At 42.4% G+C, this 15034-nt stretch overlaps 1 protein-coding gene across 1 annotated transcript in view; it reads right to left on the bottom strand.

Annotated features, from left to right (window-relative positions):
• Positions 1 to 15034, bottom strand: part of LOC137498465 (uncharacterized) — an 88736-nt gene that overhangs the window by 61933 nt on the left and 11769 nt on the right. The window lies entirely within an intron of this gene.

Genomic DNA, 15034 nt, shown 5'->3' with positions numbered 1-15034 from the left:
TAATGGCTGAGAATTCTTAGTCAGTAGATGTTCTAAATTCTTCGCAACCGGCAGTTGATGATGGTCGAGAGGTTGCAGTGCTCACTGTTGTTTGAACCGCGGTCGATAGAACAGGGAGTTAATATGCTAAGTCCTAGACCTGACAATGAACTGCTTAGAACTTTTTGCAGCGAAGTCTGAGAGTGTTAACGTACCTGCGAATGAATGTTTAATATCAGTAGTTAGGGTTAATTAAGATGTGGTAGCTTATTCCAGTAAAGCAATTGAGAGACGCAGCGCAACAGTTGTCGAGCTCTTCCTTGATTTCGGTTCCACCTGTTGCCGTTACGAGCCAAATAATGTGCCTCAAGGACTAATCTGTAATTACAGCAATTCTATTAATGTGTTTTTTGAACTGATTATCATGATTAAACACCTACCAGGTCATCAATTTTCTGCCACGTAAATGCGAATTTTAGGATATTTCATGTGGTTGAATGCGAACAACGCCTTTATTATAGGGCATCATATTTCTATATAAAAGAGCATGTCCTGACTGACTGACTGACTGACTGACCGACTGATTCAACATCGCCGAGCCAAAACTACTGGATATAAAGAAATTAAATTTTGAGGATACTTTTATATTACAATGTAGGTGCTCGCTAAGGGAGGAGTTTTGTATATTCCGTCGCTAAGGGGTCGAAAAGGAGGGGTGAAGTTTTAAAATGAGTGTATCTATATCTCAAAACTCTAAAAGTATACAGATATAAAAATTGGTATTTAGAATATCCTTTAAAAATAAGAAACGCGTATTTTTTGTTTTCGGAAAATCCCAATAGGAGAAGTGAAAAGGAGGGAAAAAGTGGTTGAATGCCTTTAATGACGATACTTATATCTCAGAAACTAAGGATATTATAGACGTGAAAATTGGTAGTTAAGATCTCCTTTAAAAATAAAGAAAAGGTAATTTTTTTGAAAAATCCAAATAGTGAGGGGAAAGGGGGTTACTTTTTAAAATGAGTGTATCTATATCGCAAAACTTTAAAATGTACAGATGCAACAGTGGATATTTAGAATCTTCTCTAACAATAAAGAAGCACTTATTTTTTGTTTTCTAAAAATTCAAATAGGAGGGGTGAAAAAGGGTGAAAAATGTGTTTGATGCCTTTAATGAGGATACTTATATCTCAGAAACTGAGGATATTACAGACCTGAAAATTGGTATACGGGATCTCCTTTAAAAATATAGAAACACATATTTTTGTTTTTGTTAATGGTGTTTAACGAGAGGGATAAATAGGGGTGAATTTTTAGAAAGACTCTATCTACAGTATATCTCAGAACCGTAAAATATTACAGACGTAAAAATTGGTATTTGGAATCTCCTGTAAATATGGAGAAACATAGGTGATTTGTTTCTGGAATATCCACTTAAATGGAAACTAACAAGGGGGTGAAATTTTAAAATGAGATTTTCTACAGTATATCTCAAAAACTCAACATGTTACAGAAGTGAAAAATGGTATTTTTTTTATCTCTATTAAAATAAAGACACCTCTATTTTTTGTTTTCGGTAAAACCAATTGTGTTGGTGGGGGTGGGGGGTAAAAGTTACTGAAAATGGGGTTCAATTCTTTTAATTAGGATACTGATATCTCAAAAACTGAGGATGTTACAGACGTGAAATTTGGTATTTGGAATCTGCTTTAAAAGTAAAGAAACACGTATTCTAGGTAAATCCGATGAATGGGGAGAGGGGTGAAATAATTTGAAATTTAATTGAATTAATTGTATGTGGATACTTACATCTAATAAAATCTAAAGTTGCTACATACGTGAAAATTGGAATTTGGATTCCTTTAAAAAGAAAGAAAAACGCGTTAGCGGGTGGGGGTGAACACCTCGGGGGCGGGAGTGAAAAAGGAGCTGAATTCTTTTTATGAGGACACATATATCAAAAACTGAAACTGCTAGAGTAGTGATAATTGGTATTTAGAAAATCCTTTACTATTAAAGAAACAAGTACTTTTTTGCCGGAACATTCACTTAGGGGGTAGGGGAAATTGTGAAAAGAAGTGAAAAAAGTGAAGTTTTTGGGGGGTTACTTACGTCTCTAAACTGAAGGTAACAGACGTTAACATTGGTATTTGGAATCTCCTTTGAACATAAAGAAACACGCCTTATTTTTTTGGGATGGGGGGAAGGGGGTAAATCGACTTAACTGCGGTGGGGTGAAAAAAGGATTTTAGACCAATTGATTTTTCTGTTCATAATGCACTTATTAGGAGCCTCCGTGGCTCAGGTGGCAGCGCGCCGGTCTCTTACCGCTGGGTTCCGTGGTTCAAATCCCTGTCTTTCCATGTGAGGTTTGTGCTGAACAAAGCGGAGGTGGGACAATTTTTCTCCTGACACTCCGGTTTTCCCTGTCATCATTCATTCCAGCAACACTCTCCAATATCATTTCATTTCATTTGTTATTAATTAATCATTGCCCCAGAGGAGTGCGATAGGCTTTGGCAGCCGGAATAATTCCCATCCTCGCCACTAGATGGAGACTAAATTCATTCCATTGATGACCAGGTCGAATGACTGGAAACAGGCTGTGGATTTACAATGTACTTGTTCTGATCATAAACCGATCATTTTTAATCTTTCCTGGGTTCGTTTTCAAGAGCCATCTTTTCCTTTGGAGAACGTTCTTAGATTAGCCTACAGTACATTCTCCTGGCATATAAATAAACATTTAAACACATTTGAAATAAACGATAGGAATGACATTGACGGTGCAATTGTTCACCTCTATAATAAGGTCAATAATGCACGGAGGTATATCATTCGTATCGCCAGAAATCCCGCGCACTTGCCTACGTGCGACGATGGTGCTAGTCACATAGTCAGCAATGACAATGGCAGCAGATGTAATTTACCGCCAAGTAGCGGTCTTGCATCTTGCTGTGGGATCCTGTACATCAATAATAATAATAATAATAATAATAATAATAATAATAATAATAATAATAATAATGTTCTGGACCGTCGTCAAAATGTGTGGACAGCGCTGGAAACGGGTCCTGGTCGGGTAATGACTAAGAATGCAGTCCGGCCGCGAGTTCAGTATCGCCAAGGCACCCAAGACGACACCACGCCGAATCTCCTCAAGGATTTGATCCATATCAAAAATGCTTATAGGATGAGATGGCAAAGATTTAGGGACCCAACTGACCGGGCGGAATACCTGGACCTAGCTCGGGAAGTACGAAATCGATTGCTGGAAAGAAAGATAGAAAATGGGAGGAATATTGTCGTAATCTCTCAGAATACAAGTCAGATCGCGAATTTTGGCGGATTCTCTCAGAAAACGAGTCAGATCGCGAATTTCGGCGAATTATGTATGAAACGTTGAGCATTCAATTATAACTTTCAGTATAATACCGTAGCGAATCACGGGTATCTTGCTAGTAAGATAATAAACTAGTACACGTTTTTAATCCTGAACTATACCATGGTGCCCTACAGTAAAGTGTATGTTAACTATTCTAGGGAATAGTTTGAACACCAATTCTCAAGAGCTATTCTACTTTGTTAAGTTCACTTGAACAATATGTAACTACGATATTTCCCAGCAATCCAAACGAGGCACTTGTGTAAATAGGTATATTAAATTAGATTATTCGGAAGAGATTCATTTAAAGCACACAACTGTAAAAACCCGTATTTTTACAACCTTTCAAGTGAACAGGACCATTCAGCTGAAAGCTGCTATTCTTAGAAGTCTGTTAGGTGTCGTAGGGTTAACGATATGAATACATTTAGAAGAAGCTGCATTGGTTTCTTGTACAGATTTATTATCGGATGTACAGTCCGGCTCCATGGCTGAATGAATAGTGTGCTGGCTTTGGTCACACGGGTCATGGGTTCAATTGCCGGCAGGGTTGGGAATTTTAACCATAATTTGTTAAATTTCGCTGGCACGTGGGCTGGTTGTATGTGTCGTCTTCATCATCACTTCATCTTCATCACGACGCGCAGGTCGCCTAAGGGAGTCAAATCAAAAACCTGCACCTGGCGAGCCGAATTTGTCCTCGGACATTCCCGGCACTAGAAGCCATACGTCATTTCATTTTTTCACCGGATGTACATCCTCTTATGAGGATTCGAATGGGGTGAAAGCAGTCTGGTATCGGTTACAAAATGAAGTGATTGTATATGCCACTCACTCTATTCCTACACCTGATTGCAGTGGCTTCCTGCTACGACTCCGTAATAATTGATGGCCTCCTGAGAGGCCTGGCGGAGGTCTTCCGATTTGATGTCCCATTGGTGACCTGCGAGTCTGTGAGAATGGCGCTCTACCTTTTACATATTCTATTGTTGAATACGGCACACACACCCAGGCCCCGAAGAATCGGAATGAACCAATTTAAGTTAAAATCACCGATCCAGTCGGGAATCGAACAAGCGACTCCTTGGACCAATGGCCAGCACGCTAACAATTTATCTATGGAGCCGGGCTACAACGGCATCAGAATACACAGCTGCATTGGTTTCATGTAGAGAGTTATTCGCGGATTTACATCCTTTTATGAGGATTCGAATGGTGGTGCATGTAGCGTCGTATCGAACACAAAATTCAGAAGTATTTAAAATTGGCTTTTAGGTACAAGTTTACCTTAGAATTGCACTTTTCCAATTCAACATCCTTTCACAAAATGTACTGACAATTACGTCATATGTATGTGCGTGACTTATATTCAGATTTCGAACAGTGTGCAACAAACGCAGATTCCCAATCGTAGCCCCAGTTAAACACACAAAACTAGTCCGGATTGTGCATGTCAACAGGAAATAAGTGCACAGAAAAATTACTCGTTACTGTTACATACAATATTCGAAATAAAATAAGATGAAAGAGAGAGTAACAACATCAAGGAGAGAAAACAAACAGAATATAGAGGTAAGTACAATAATGACTAGGAAAACGTGAATAATATTCGATATCTTGAAGCATTTATATCTGTATACACGTACAAACGTGAACACACACATATCATCCCCTAATAAACAATACCGCGTATCGTCATCCTATCCATTAATTTCCTTGGGGCCGTGCGCGTAGAGGCGTGCGGCTGTGAGCTTGCATCCGGGAGATAGTAGGTTCGAATCCCACTATCGGCAGCCCTGAAATTGGTTTTCCGTGGTTTCCCATTTTCACACCAGGCAAATGCTGGGGCTGTACCTTAATTAAGGCCACAGCCGCTTCCTTCCAACTCCTAGGCCTTTCCTATCCCATCGTCGCCATAAGACCTATCTGTGTCGGTGCGACGTAAAGCCCCTAGCAAAAACTTTCCTTGGGAGTGGTCATGTCTCCCTGCCACATATGGATGTGCAGATTATCAGAACTAGAGTATTTTCGTTGTGTTCATTTTCCTTTGGTCTCTAAATATCTTATTATATACTACAAATAGGCGTACGTCATGCAAACTTTGCTACAGTATGGTATGGTAAGGTTAATTTTTCTGTTCAGATATGCATAGGAAAATGAACACAGTGAAACTTGACCAAAATATGGCTTCCGATTGAGATAGCTAAAAATAAAATTCAGGAAACTCAATCATCAAAAATAACGAGCTTGGAGAGAGGGGTAATGGCTATAAAGATAGAAGGGACGCCAAGTTGAAACCCCGGCATTTTGTATCGTGAGGCTGAAGACAGAGGGTTGCACTGTTCTCTAAATCGACTAGTAGACTAAGTCCAACCAACAGATTTTAGCCGATGTGGCTGGGGTCTTGACTCCATGTGGAGAAAGTTTCCTTTGAGCACAAGTAATTGTATAAAAAGGACGGTCAAGATACCGAAGAAATATTTATAAAATTGTTGTGTGGTAACGAAAGTAATTCGTGTGTGGAAAATAAATACTAACAGTCGAGTGCGATCAACAAAATCAACCAGTGAAGGGTCTTTATTTTTTTACGCTTTATTTCCAGGAAACAGGAAGAAAAATACAATGTACAGCCAAAAATGTAATAATGGCTAAATAAATGGAAAGGGGTCGCCGGTGAGCCCAATGATGAACGCTGACGTGACTTAAGGTAGGTGACATGCCATCTTAACGCATACTATATCTTGTTTCATGATGTCAAAGTTATATGTATTTGAAATGGTTATTTATGACCCAAGTTGGTCACCCACATGTTGTTTTTTTGAATGTCAGAAATATGACAAAAAAAGGGTCATCTATTTTATTTTCTGCTTGGATAAAATTTTAAAGTATTGCGAGTGCCGTGTAATGTTGTAAAAGTTACTAATGAGGGTTTCGAAGTGATATCACGTCCAAAGTAGATCGTCATTTTCCGTGTATTTATTGCTTATATTTTGTGTTGTTAAATTAAGATGTTTATTCGACGTAAAATTTTCAGTTGGAATTTTGATGGAATTGGTGCAAAAGCGATCCGTGGTTACCCATTTTCAATCGGATGGAAGCGCTGTGCGTAGTGTTGTGTAATGCAGATCGGTGAAATTTGTCACGAAGTGTAACATATTCTATGTCCGTTTAAACCGTGTCTGAGTGAAATAATAACAGTAAATTTGTCAGTAAATTTCGTGGAAATAAAGTTTTAAAATACGAGATCATTTTATGCGAAGTTGTTCATCATTAAAGCATTGTGCGTTATTAGGCGTCGGGGATTCTAGTAAGGATTTTTATTCCAGTTTTTTGTTAGTGAGAGTCGTCGAGTTTGAGAAACAGAGATTAGATTTGTCGTCTGAGTTGAAATAGGATTTGTGAATCAGGTGATTTGAAGCCTGTAGATGAAGCCGGGACTTTGTGGGAGCCCGAGGAAGATTTTATAATGTTTGGGAATGGAAAGTAGAGTACGGGAATCCGCTCCGGTATTAATTGGCGACGTGTACAATTATTGTGGGACATTTAAAAATAAATCTATGTGCATATTGGTTTGGTCAGAATATCGTATTTTGTTCTATTTTGCTAAGTCAAAGGGATTCATTCTTTGAAGCCAGTCATGTATGACGATGACATGTGTTTCACGTTGAAACTGACAGACAGAGGAGGGTTTTCGGTTTCGATACCGCCAGCTGATCGATAGGGGACAGTTTTTGTACAACGAAAGATGTGTAGAGAGTTACGTATTGATATGAAATCGCATTCTTGGCAACGGAGATAAATAACTACGGGATCTAGTTGAAATTTTCATCCGGGAATAACGTGTAGGTTATTAGATACTGTGAATTTGTTTAATTGAGATTTTAATGTATATTTGAAACCCTAGTTAGAATATACACTGACTGACAGAGCAAAACCAACACCAAGAAGGAGTGGTTCGAAAGGGATGAAAGTTGGGGAAAAAACAGAGACGGCACGGACGAATAATTGATGTTTATTTCAAACCGATATGCAGGTTACACAATGCGCACGGCATCGACTCAGTAGGATGTAGGACCACCGCGAGCGGCGATGCACGCAGAAACACGTCGAGGTACAGAGTCAATAAGAGTGCGGATGGTGTCCTGAGGGATGGTTCTCCATTCTCTGTCAACCATTTGCCACAGTTGGTCGTCCGTACGAGGCTGGGGCAGAGTTTGCAAACGGCGTCCAATGAGATCCCACACGTGTTCGATTGGTGAGAGATCCGGAGAGTACGCTGGCATCTGTACAATTCGTAGAGCCTGTTGGGAGATGCGAGCAGTGTGTGGGCGGGCATTATCCTGCTGAAACAGAGCATTGGGCAGCCCCTGAAGGTACGGGAGTGCCACCGGCCGCAGCACATGCTGCACGTAGCGGTGGGCATTTAACGTGCGTTGAATACGCACTAGAGGTGACGTGGAATCATACGCAATAGCGCCCCAAACCATGATGCCGCGTTGTCTAGCGGTAGGGCGCTCCACAGTTACTGCCGGATTTGACCTTTCTCCACGCCGACGCCATACTCGTCTGCGGTGACTATCACTGACAGAACAGAAGCGTGACTCATCGGAGAACACGACGTTCCGCCATTCCCTCATCCAAGTCGCTCTAGCCCGGCACAATGCCAGGCGTGCACGTCTATGTTGTGGAGCCAATGGTAGTCTTCTGAGCGGGCGCCTGGAGTGCAGGCCTCCTTCAACCAATCGACGGGAAATTGTTCTGGTCGATATTGGAACAGCCAGGGTGTCTTGCACATGCTGAAGAATGGCTGTTGACGCGGCGTGCGGGGCTGCCACGGCTTGGCGGCGGATGCGCCGATCCTCGCGTGCTGACGTCACTCGGGCTGCGCCTGGACCCCTCGCACGTGCCACATGTCCCTGCGCCAACCATCTTCGCCACAGGCGCTGCACCGTGGACACATCCCTATGGGTATCGGCTGCGATTTGACGAAGCGACCAACCTGCCCTTCTCAGCCCGATCACCATACCCCTCGTAAAGTCGTTTGTCTGCTGGAAATGCCTCCGTTGACTGCGGCCTGGCAATGTTAGCTATACACGTGTCCTGTGGCACACGACAACACGTTCTACAATGACTGTCGGCTGAGAAATCACGGTACGAAGTGGGCCATTCGCCAACGCCGTGTCCCATTTATCGTTCGCTACGTGCGCAGCACAGCGGCGCATTTCACATCATGAGCATACCTCAGTGACGTCAGTCTACCCTGCAATTGGCATAAAGTTCTGACCACTCCTTCTTGGTGTTGCATTTGCTGTGTCAGTCAGTGTAATAAGCGATGTTAGCCAATTTCAGGGTTGTCCAAAACATAGAGTGGTGGTAGTGATAATTGTTTTGTTTGTGAGGGTGCACAAACTTTATGATATGTTATGACAAGATATGACATCGTTAATTGGCTTACATTATACGGCGAGTTACTTTTGGTTTGTACTAGATTATTAGGGTTATCCAGGTACTAATAATGGCTAGGGTTAGGTTAGATTTAATGTGTGATGTCATGAAACAAGATAAATACTGGAAATAATACCCGATGATAAACATTAAACATGAATTGATTATAACTGCGTCAAAACGTGAGTAGGGACTTGTGAAAGAAACCATTCGTCCGTGGAGATAGAATTTGTTGTTCATTAAGATTTCATTAAATTATTTCTTATTTATTTAATTATTAAATTCAGTAGAACGGTATTTGTGAAATAACTTTAAAGCAAGCGAATAACTTGGAGATGCATTCTGGAAATCTTAGTTAATTTTTCTGGGAATATTTAAATGTTAACGTAACGATTAAGGGGACATATCCAAAGGTAATGGAATTTTGCTGCCACAAAGTATTGTGAGCGTTGTTGTTGTTGCATTATTTGACTTTGATTGATTTGGCAGGAAATGTGCTGGGGTTAGTAAAGTGGAAACTTTCGTCATCAACCGGTCTAACTTAATTGTGTTCAGCCTTCAGCTTAGAAACTTGGATGGTCATGGGGTCATCAACCTCAGGGACGTAGATTAGGGCCATATGCCACTGTAGCATCATTTTCCTTTCGGTCATCATCCACAATGACATTATAGTAACTTAGAAGTTTAGATGTCGGTCCATGACATAGTCGCAGGTCACATCGATTCAATTAAGGGTCCATGCCGTATAATCACTGTGTGGCACACGCCGATTGGACTGCCTTAATTATACCCAGAGTCCAGAGTTCGTGTTACGAGGGTTCGACCATCAAGAATCATTATGATGGTACATGTAGTGAGGCGCGCGGCTGTGAGCTTGCATCCGGGAGATAGTAGGTTCGAATCCCACTATCGGCAGCCCTGAAGATGGTTTTCCGTGGTTTCCCATTTTCACACCAGGCAAATGCTGGGGCTGTACCTTAATTAAGGCCACGGCCGCTTCCTTCCAACTCCTAGGCCTTTCCTATCCCATCGTCGCCATAAGACCTATCTGTGTCGGTGCGACGTAAAGCCCCTAGCAAAAAAAAAAAAGGTACATGTAGTCTCACATGGAAGCCGAATTTAAGGATTTCCAGACTTTCCTTTCTTTATTTATTAATTGAGACAATGGTCTCTAGTAAGTATTCCCATCCGGCGGTTAAGTCAACGGCTCAAACCAGCGTTCGGCCCCTAAGTGTATAATGATTTGGTAGAGTGGACAAAAGGGAGTCCGAATTATACATGTATTTCAAATTATTAGTTTCTTCAGTAAATTTTTCCTAATTAAAAATACAGCTATTTTATGAATAAGACCGTTCATTTGAGTAGATAGATTAGGATTACTGAACCCTACCTTTACCTCAGCAAGTAACGAAGAACCCGATACGACCCAAGAGACAGGTCTCATGCGATTTTGCTGATAGGTAAGGAAGGTAGGTATCCTTCAGAGTGGACCAAAGGGTTCAATACATAATCTGTGCTTTTCGTCGTCCACATGGACAACGATGGTAACAGATGAAATGAAAAGGCAGATGAAAATAAAAAATCTCTTTCTTAATCCGTTTACTCAACAAGACGGGTTTTTCGCTCAAACTCAGCGATGGATCCCACCTCTACCGCCTGAAGGGCAGTGTCCTGGAGCGTGAGAATTTGGGCCGGGGAATTCAACTGAGAAGGTGGACCAGTACATTTCCCAGGCGGCTTCACCTGCCATGTTGAACAGGAGGCATGTGGGTGGATGGTAAGATCGGAAGGGGTAGGCAACTCACGAGGCTAAGTGAACCCCGTCCCAACACTCGTATCACATTTCAATATTCATGGCAGGGCCGGGAATCAAATCGGGTGCTCCGGCGGTGGCAGCTAATCACACTAACCACTACACCACACAGGCGGACAAAATAAAAATTAACAGTAAAATTGAAGCTCTGACGCACCCGATACTCCCACGTACAAGCCAGCGATATCTGCCTCTGATCATTCTCCCCAGTTTTATCCGCGACCTAAAGTCTCACGCTCCAGGACACTGCCTCTGATGCGTTGGAGGTGGGATCTCTCGCCGAGTTCGAGGGAAAGACCAACCCTGGACGGTAAACGGATCAACAAAGAAAGAAGGAAGGAAAGAAAGAAAGAAATAAGCGACAATGGTCACTGAATTTGTAGTGCTACATATAACTTCACGATAATTACCAGCGGAAGTGCTGGCTGTTAAATTCAGATAAGCAACGCTACACCATCGTCCATATTCCGCTCCGTTAATTGACACAGAGGGCGCAGGTCATTTAATTGCGTGATTGTGTTTTGCTTGTAGTGGTTAGACGGTGCGTTTCCAGACATGGGTTCCCAGTTTGAATTTTATCTACTTGGTCGACCATACAAGCTCTCAAAATATTTAATGGGCATTTAGAAACGCCCTGTACCGCTACACTTAAGAATTATATCGTACTGCAGGACAATAATTGAAAATGAAATAATTGTTGTCTTGCTGTGTCCACTGGACTTTAGATTTGGCCTTGATATAGTCCGACACTGAGTGGCCAAAAGTCACGAGAAGGGGTGTCCCATTAAATGTGCTGTGTCTGAACCCTGAGTGTTACGGCTAGATGCGGCGTAGTTGAGCAGTTTTCCACGAACACCAGTGTCGTGAAGATCGCAACCCGTCACGAGTTAACCGACTTTGAACATGGGATGATCATCGGTGCACGGCGCATTGGTCATAGCATTGCCGAGATTACACGCGAATTCGGGTTTTCGAGGTCAACAGTGTCTTTTTTTACTAGTTGCTTTACGCGCAACGACACAGATAGATCTTATGGCGACGATGGGACAGGTAAAGGCTAGGAGTGGGAAGGAAGCGGCCGTGGCTTTAATTAAGGTACAGCCCCAGCATTTGCCTGGTGTGAAAATGGGAAACCACCGAAAACCATTTTCAGGGCTGCCGACAGTGGGGTTCGAACCTACTATCTCCCGAATACCGGATACTGGCCGCACTTAAGCGACTGCAGCTATCGAGCTCGGTGTCAACAGTGTCGAGGGTGATCTTCAATATCGCAGAGAAAATGCTACCACGCACGTAAACTGCCGCACGGGAAGACCACAGGTGTTTATCGAACGGACATCACGTCAAGTCCGCAGAACCATACTGGACGCTCGACGAGGTACTGTGAGTCAGACAACCGCCCAGTTGAATTTTGAGAGTCAGAAACCCATTTCTACCCGGACTATAAGGGAGCAATTGCACCTCATAGGCTTCACCAGCCGACGACCAACTCGTGTCTCTTTACTGACCCCTCGACACAGAGCTCAACGACGTGCATGGACCCGCGAACATCGGCAACGGTACATGGAAAAGTGGCGGCGTGTGGTATGGTATGGTCCGATGAATCCCGGTTCCAGTTATATCGTGCTGATGTGAGCGTGAGAGCGTGGCGTGTGGCCCATGAAGCTATTAAATCCTGCGTGTCAACAAGGTTGTGTCTAGGATGGAGGTGGCTCAATTCTGGACTGGGCGGTGTTCTTATGGTAGCATTCAGGCCCCATTTTCCGGCTGCAGAGAGCGCTGGAGGTGCACGTTTTGAAGGCATTCTTTCAGACCATCTGCATTCTATTCTGGTCCTAGAGTACCCTAATGCAGATGCCATGATTCAACATGTCAATGCGCCATCTCACCGCTCTCTGGTGGCAATCAGGTGGTAGGTGGAGCTCTCCAGTGAAGTTATGGCCGTTGATTGGCCCTCTGGATCCCCCGATCTTAATCCAATCGAGCAAATGTAGGATGCTGTCGATAATGGTGTAAGCTCCATGAACTCCGCACCAACTACACAAGACCAATTGTGGGTAGCAGTGCAAGATGCGTGGATCCAGATCCTTCCAGAAGGATTCCAACACCTTGTGGAGTGGATGAACGCCGTATTTATGCCGTTTTGAAGGCTCTCCGTGGTGCAATATGTTATTAACCTAACATTCAGTGTCTTTCCATGACCTTCGGCCACTCAGTGTATTTTGCGTCAAAAGCATAGGTTAACAGTTGACTGTTCAAATTGGACTGTTCAAATTTGTTTCATTAATCATTTTAATGATATACTGAAGATTAGGCATAGAGCAAAGGCTTTCACGTTTAGTGAGCAAAGATTACATTCGTATATCAAGAAGCAGATGATGACGTGGGCCTACTCTCACGCTCAGAAGTTTCCCATTTGTTCCAACTTCTCTTCTCTCTCTCTCTCTCTCTCTGTCTCATTCTTAGTCCCTGAGGTCATCGATACTGCTCCCAGAAGAACAATAGTTCCACTTCTTAAAAACAATTTTTTGCAAACACTGCTCCCAGTTCTGATGAATGTCTAGTACGGTAGCAGTTTGGGTGTTCTGGATATGTCAGTACAAGTTTCTTTCATCAAGGCGTACGTGTTTACTTCAATTTACATTCGTAGAAACACTTTTCATTTTTCCACCTTAATGTGTCTATACATAATTTCCAGTTTGTACTTGCGCTCAAACATGGAGAAATCAACGTAAAAGCACAAGATGACTCAGATGATGCAGCCGTTGTTGATGATGTAAATGAGAATCGAAAAGATTGTAACCTATTGTGATGGTAATTCTCATGCAAATAATTAATTGATTTGAATCATAAAATAAATAGATATTTAAGTACGATATACCAGGCGAGTTGATAGCGTGGTCCGAAGCGTGGAGCTATGAGCTTGCTTTCGGAAGATAGTGGGTTCGAGTCCCACCAACGGAAGCCCTGAAGTTCTTTTCCGTGGTTTCCCATCTTCACTCAACGCAAAACTGGGTTTGGGCTCTAGTTAATGTCACGACCATCACCTCCTCAGTCATTGTGTTCAGGGAAAATTTTGATGCCCTGCGATGTCCTTCTTGGTGTTCGAAATCTCTGAATTGCGCGAGAGTTGGTAGGAAATTTCCAGTATAGACACTGGAAACAGCTGTAGAGTTATTTTCCGTGCACAATTGCACATTCAATCAAATGGGTAACTTCAAGAAGCCGCGGTGAATAACAGTACGCTAATGACGTTTGTTTGCAACGTTGAAGACGGTATATACAGAGATGTGGCTTACGCTATATGTGCTCACTGCTGCGCTGCATTGTGCGTCGAACACATCTCGCTCGTATGAACCCTAGAGTGTACACTACTTAAGTAATCACCTTTTATGTATTACATTTTTATTAGTAATACAATTCTTTCCCCGTCATTTTCAAAGTTGCGAGCAAACGTCATAGCCTAATGTTACCAGCAACAACTACCTGAAGTTACTCGTTTCATCAAATAAATAATTTTACAAGGAAAAGTACCCTACAACCTACTTTAGTCACCGTATTTGAGCTTTCATAGCATTGTTTATAAAATTTTGAGTGTTCGAACACAAAATACTGCACTCGTTAGTGCAATTATAAATTAGTAGCCCCCAGAAATAGCTAAACAAGGTATTCTGGGGACGGGCGTGATAGTTGAGCGGCTTCGTTGTTTTAATCTACATTCTCTCAAGAAGACGTGGTTTGAATCCCCATCGATGCAAGTGAGATTATTCGACATGAGGTAGGTCTATATCATCCCAGTTGTTCGCAATGAACATAGAGCAGGCTGTTCTGCTGCTACCACTTAAGTTAGTATATTAACCTAAATCACCAAATTATTTGTTTCCTTGTGGTTTAATAATAATGATGTTATTGGTTTTACGTCCCACTAACTATATTTGACGGTTCTTGGAGACGCCGAGTTGCCATAAATTAGTCCCGACGGATTTTCTTTACGAGCCAGTAAATCTACCGAAAAGAGGCGGGCATTCTGTCTAGTTCAAGATGGTTTTGGTCCAAATGGTCCCCCTGTTCAATGGTGATTCAACGTAGATCTCGCAGAGTGGTTGGTGGGTCCTGAGGTTGATAAACAGCCTTCTTTAATTTATCCCAGACACATGCTATAGGGTTCATATCCGCACGATATCGTGATCACGAAGGAAGTCATTAACAAAAACTTTACGATGGATGAGCGCATTATCGTCCATTAAGGTCATTTCTCCTACAAAATGCTGGCGATACGGTGTTTCTATTTGTTGGAAGGTGTCGTGCCTGTAACGTACAACTGTGACATAGACCTGCATGACTAGGATTTCGTATGGTGGCTCCAGTTAATGCCACCCCAAACATCAGGGAACCCTCAATTTGCTGCACGT

The sequence above is a fragment of the Anabrus simplex genome, chromosome 2 (assembly GCF_040414725.1).
Source record: "Anabrus simplex isolate iqAnaSimp1 chromosome 2, ASM4041472v1, whole genome shotgun sequence".
NCBI classification, from domain to species: Eukaryota; Metazoa; Arthropoda; class Insecta; order Orthoptera; family Tettigoniidae; genus Anabrus; species Anabrus simplex.
Note: the sequence above shows the minus strand (reverse complement) of the source record. Positions and strands in the feature narration are given on the sequence as shown.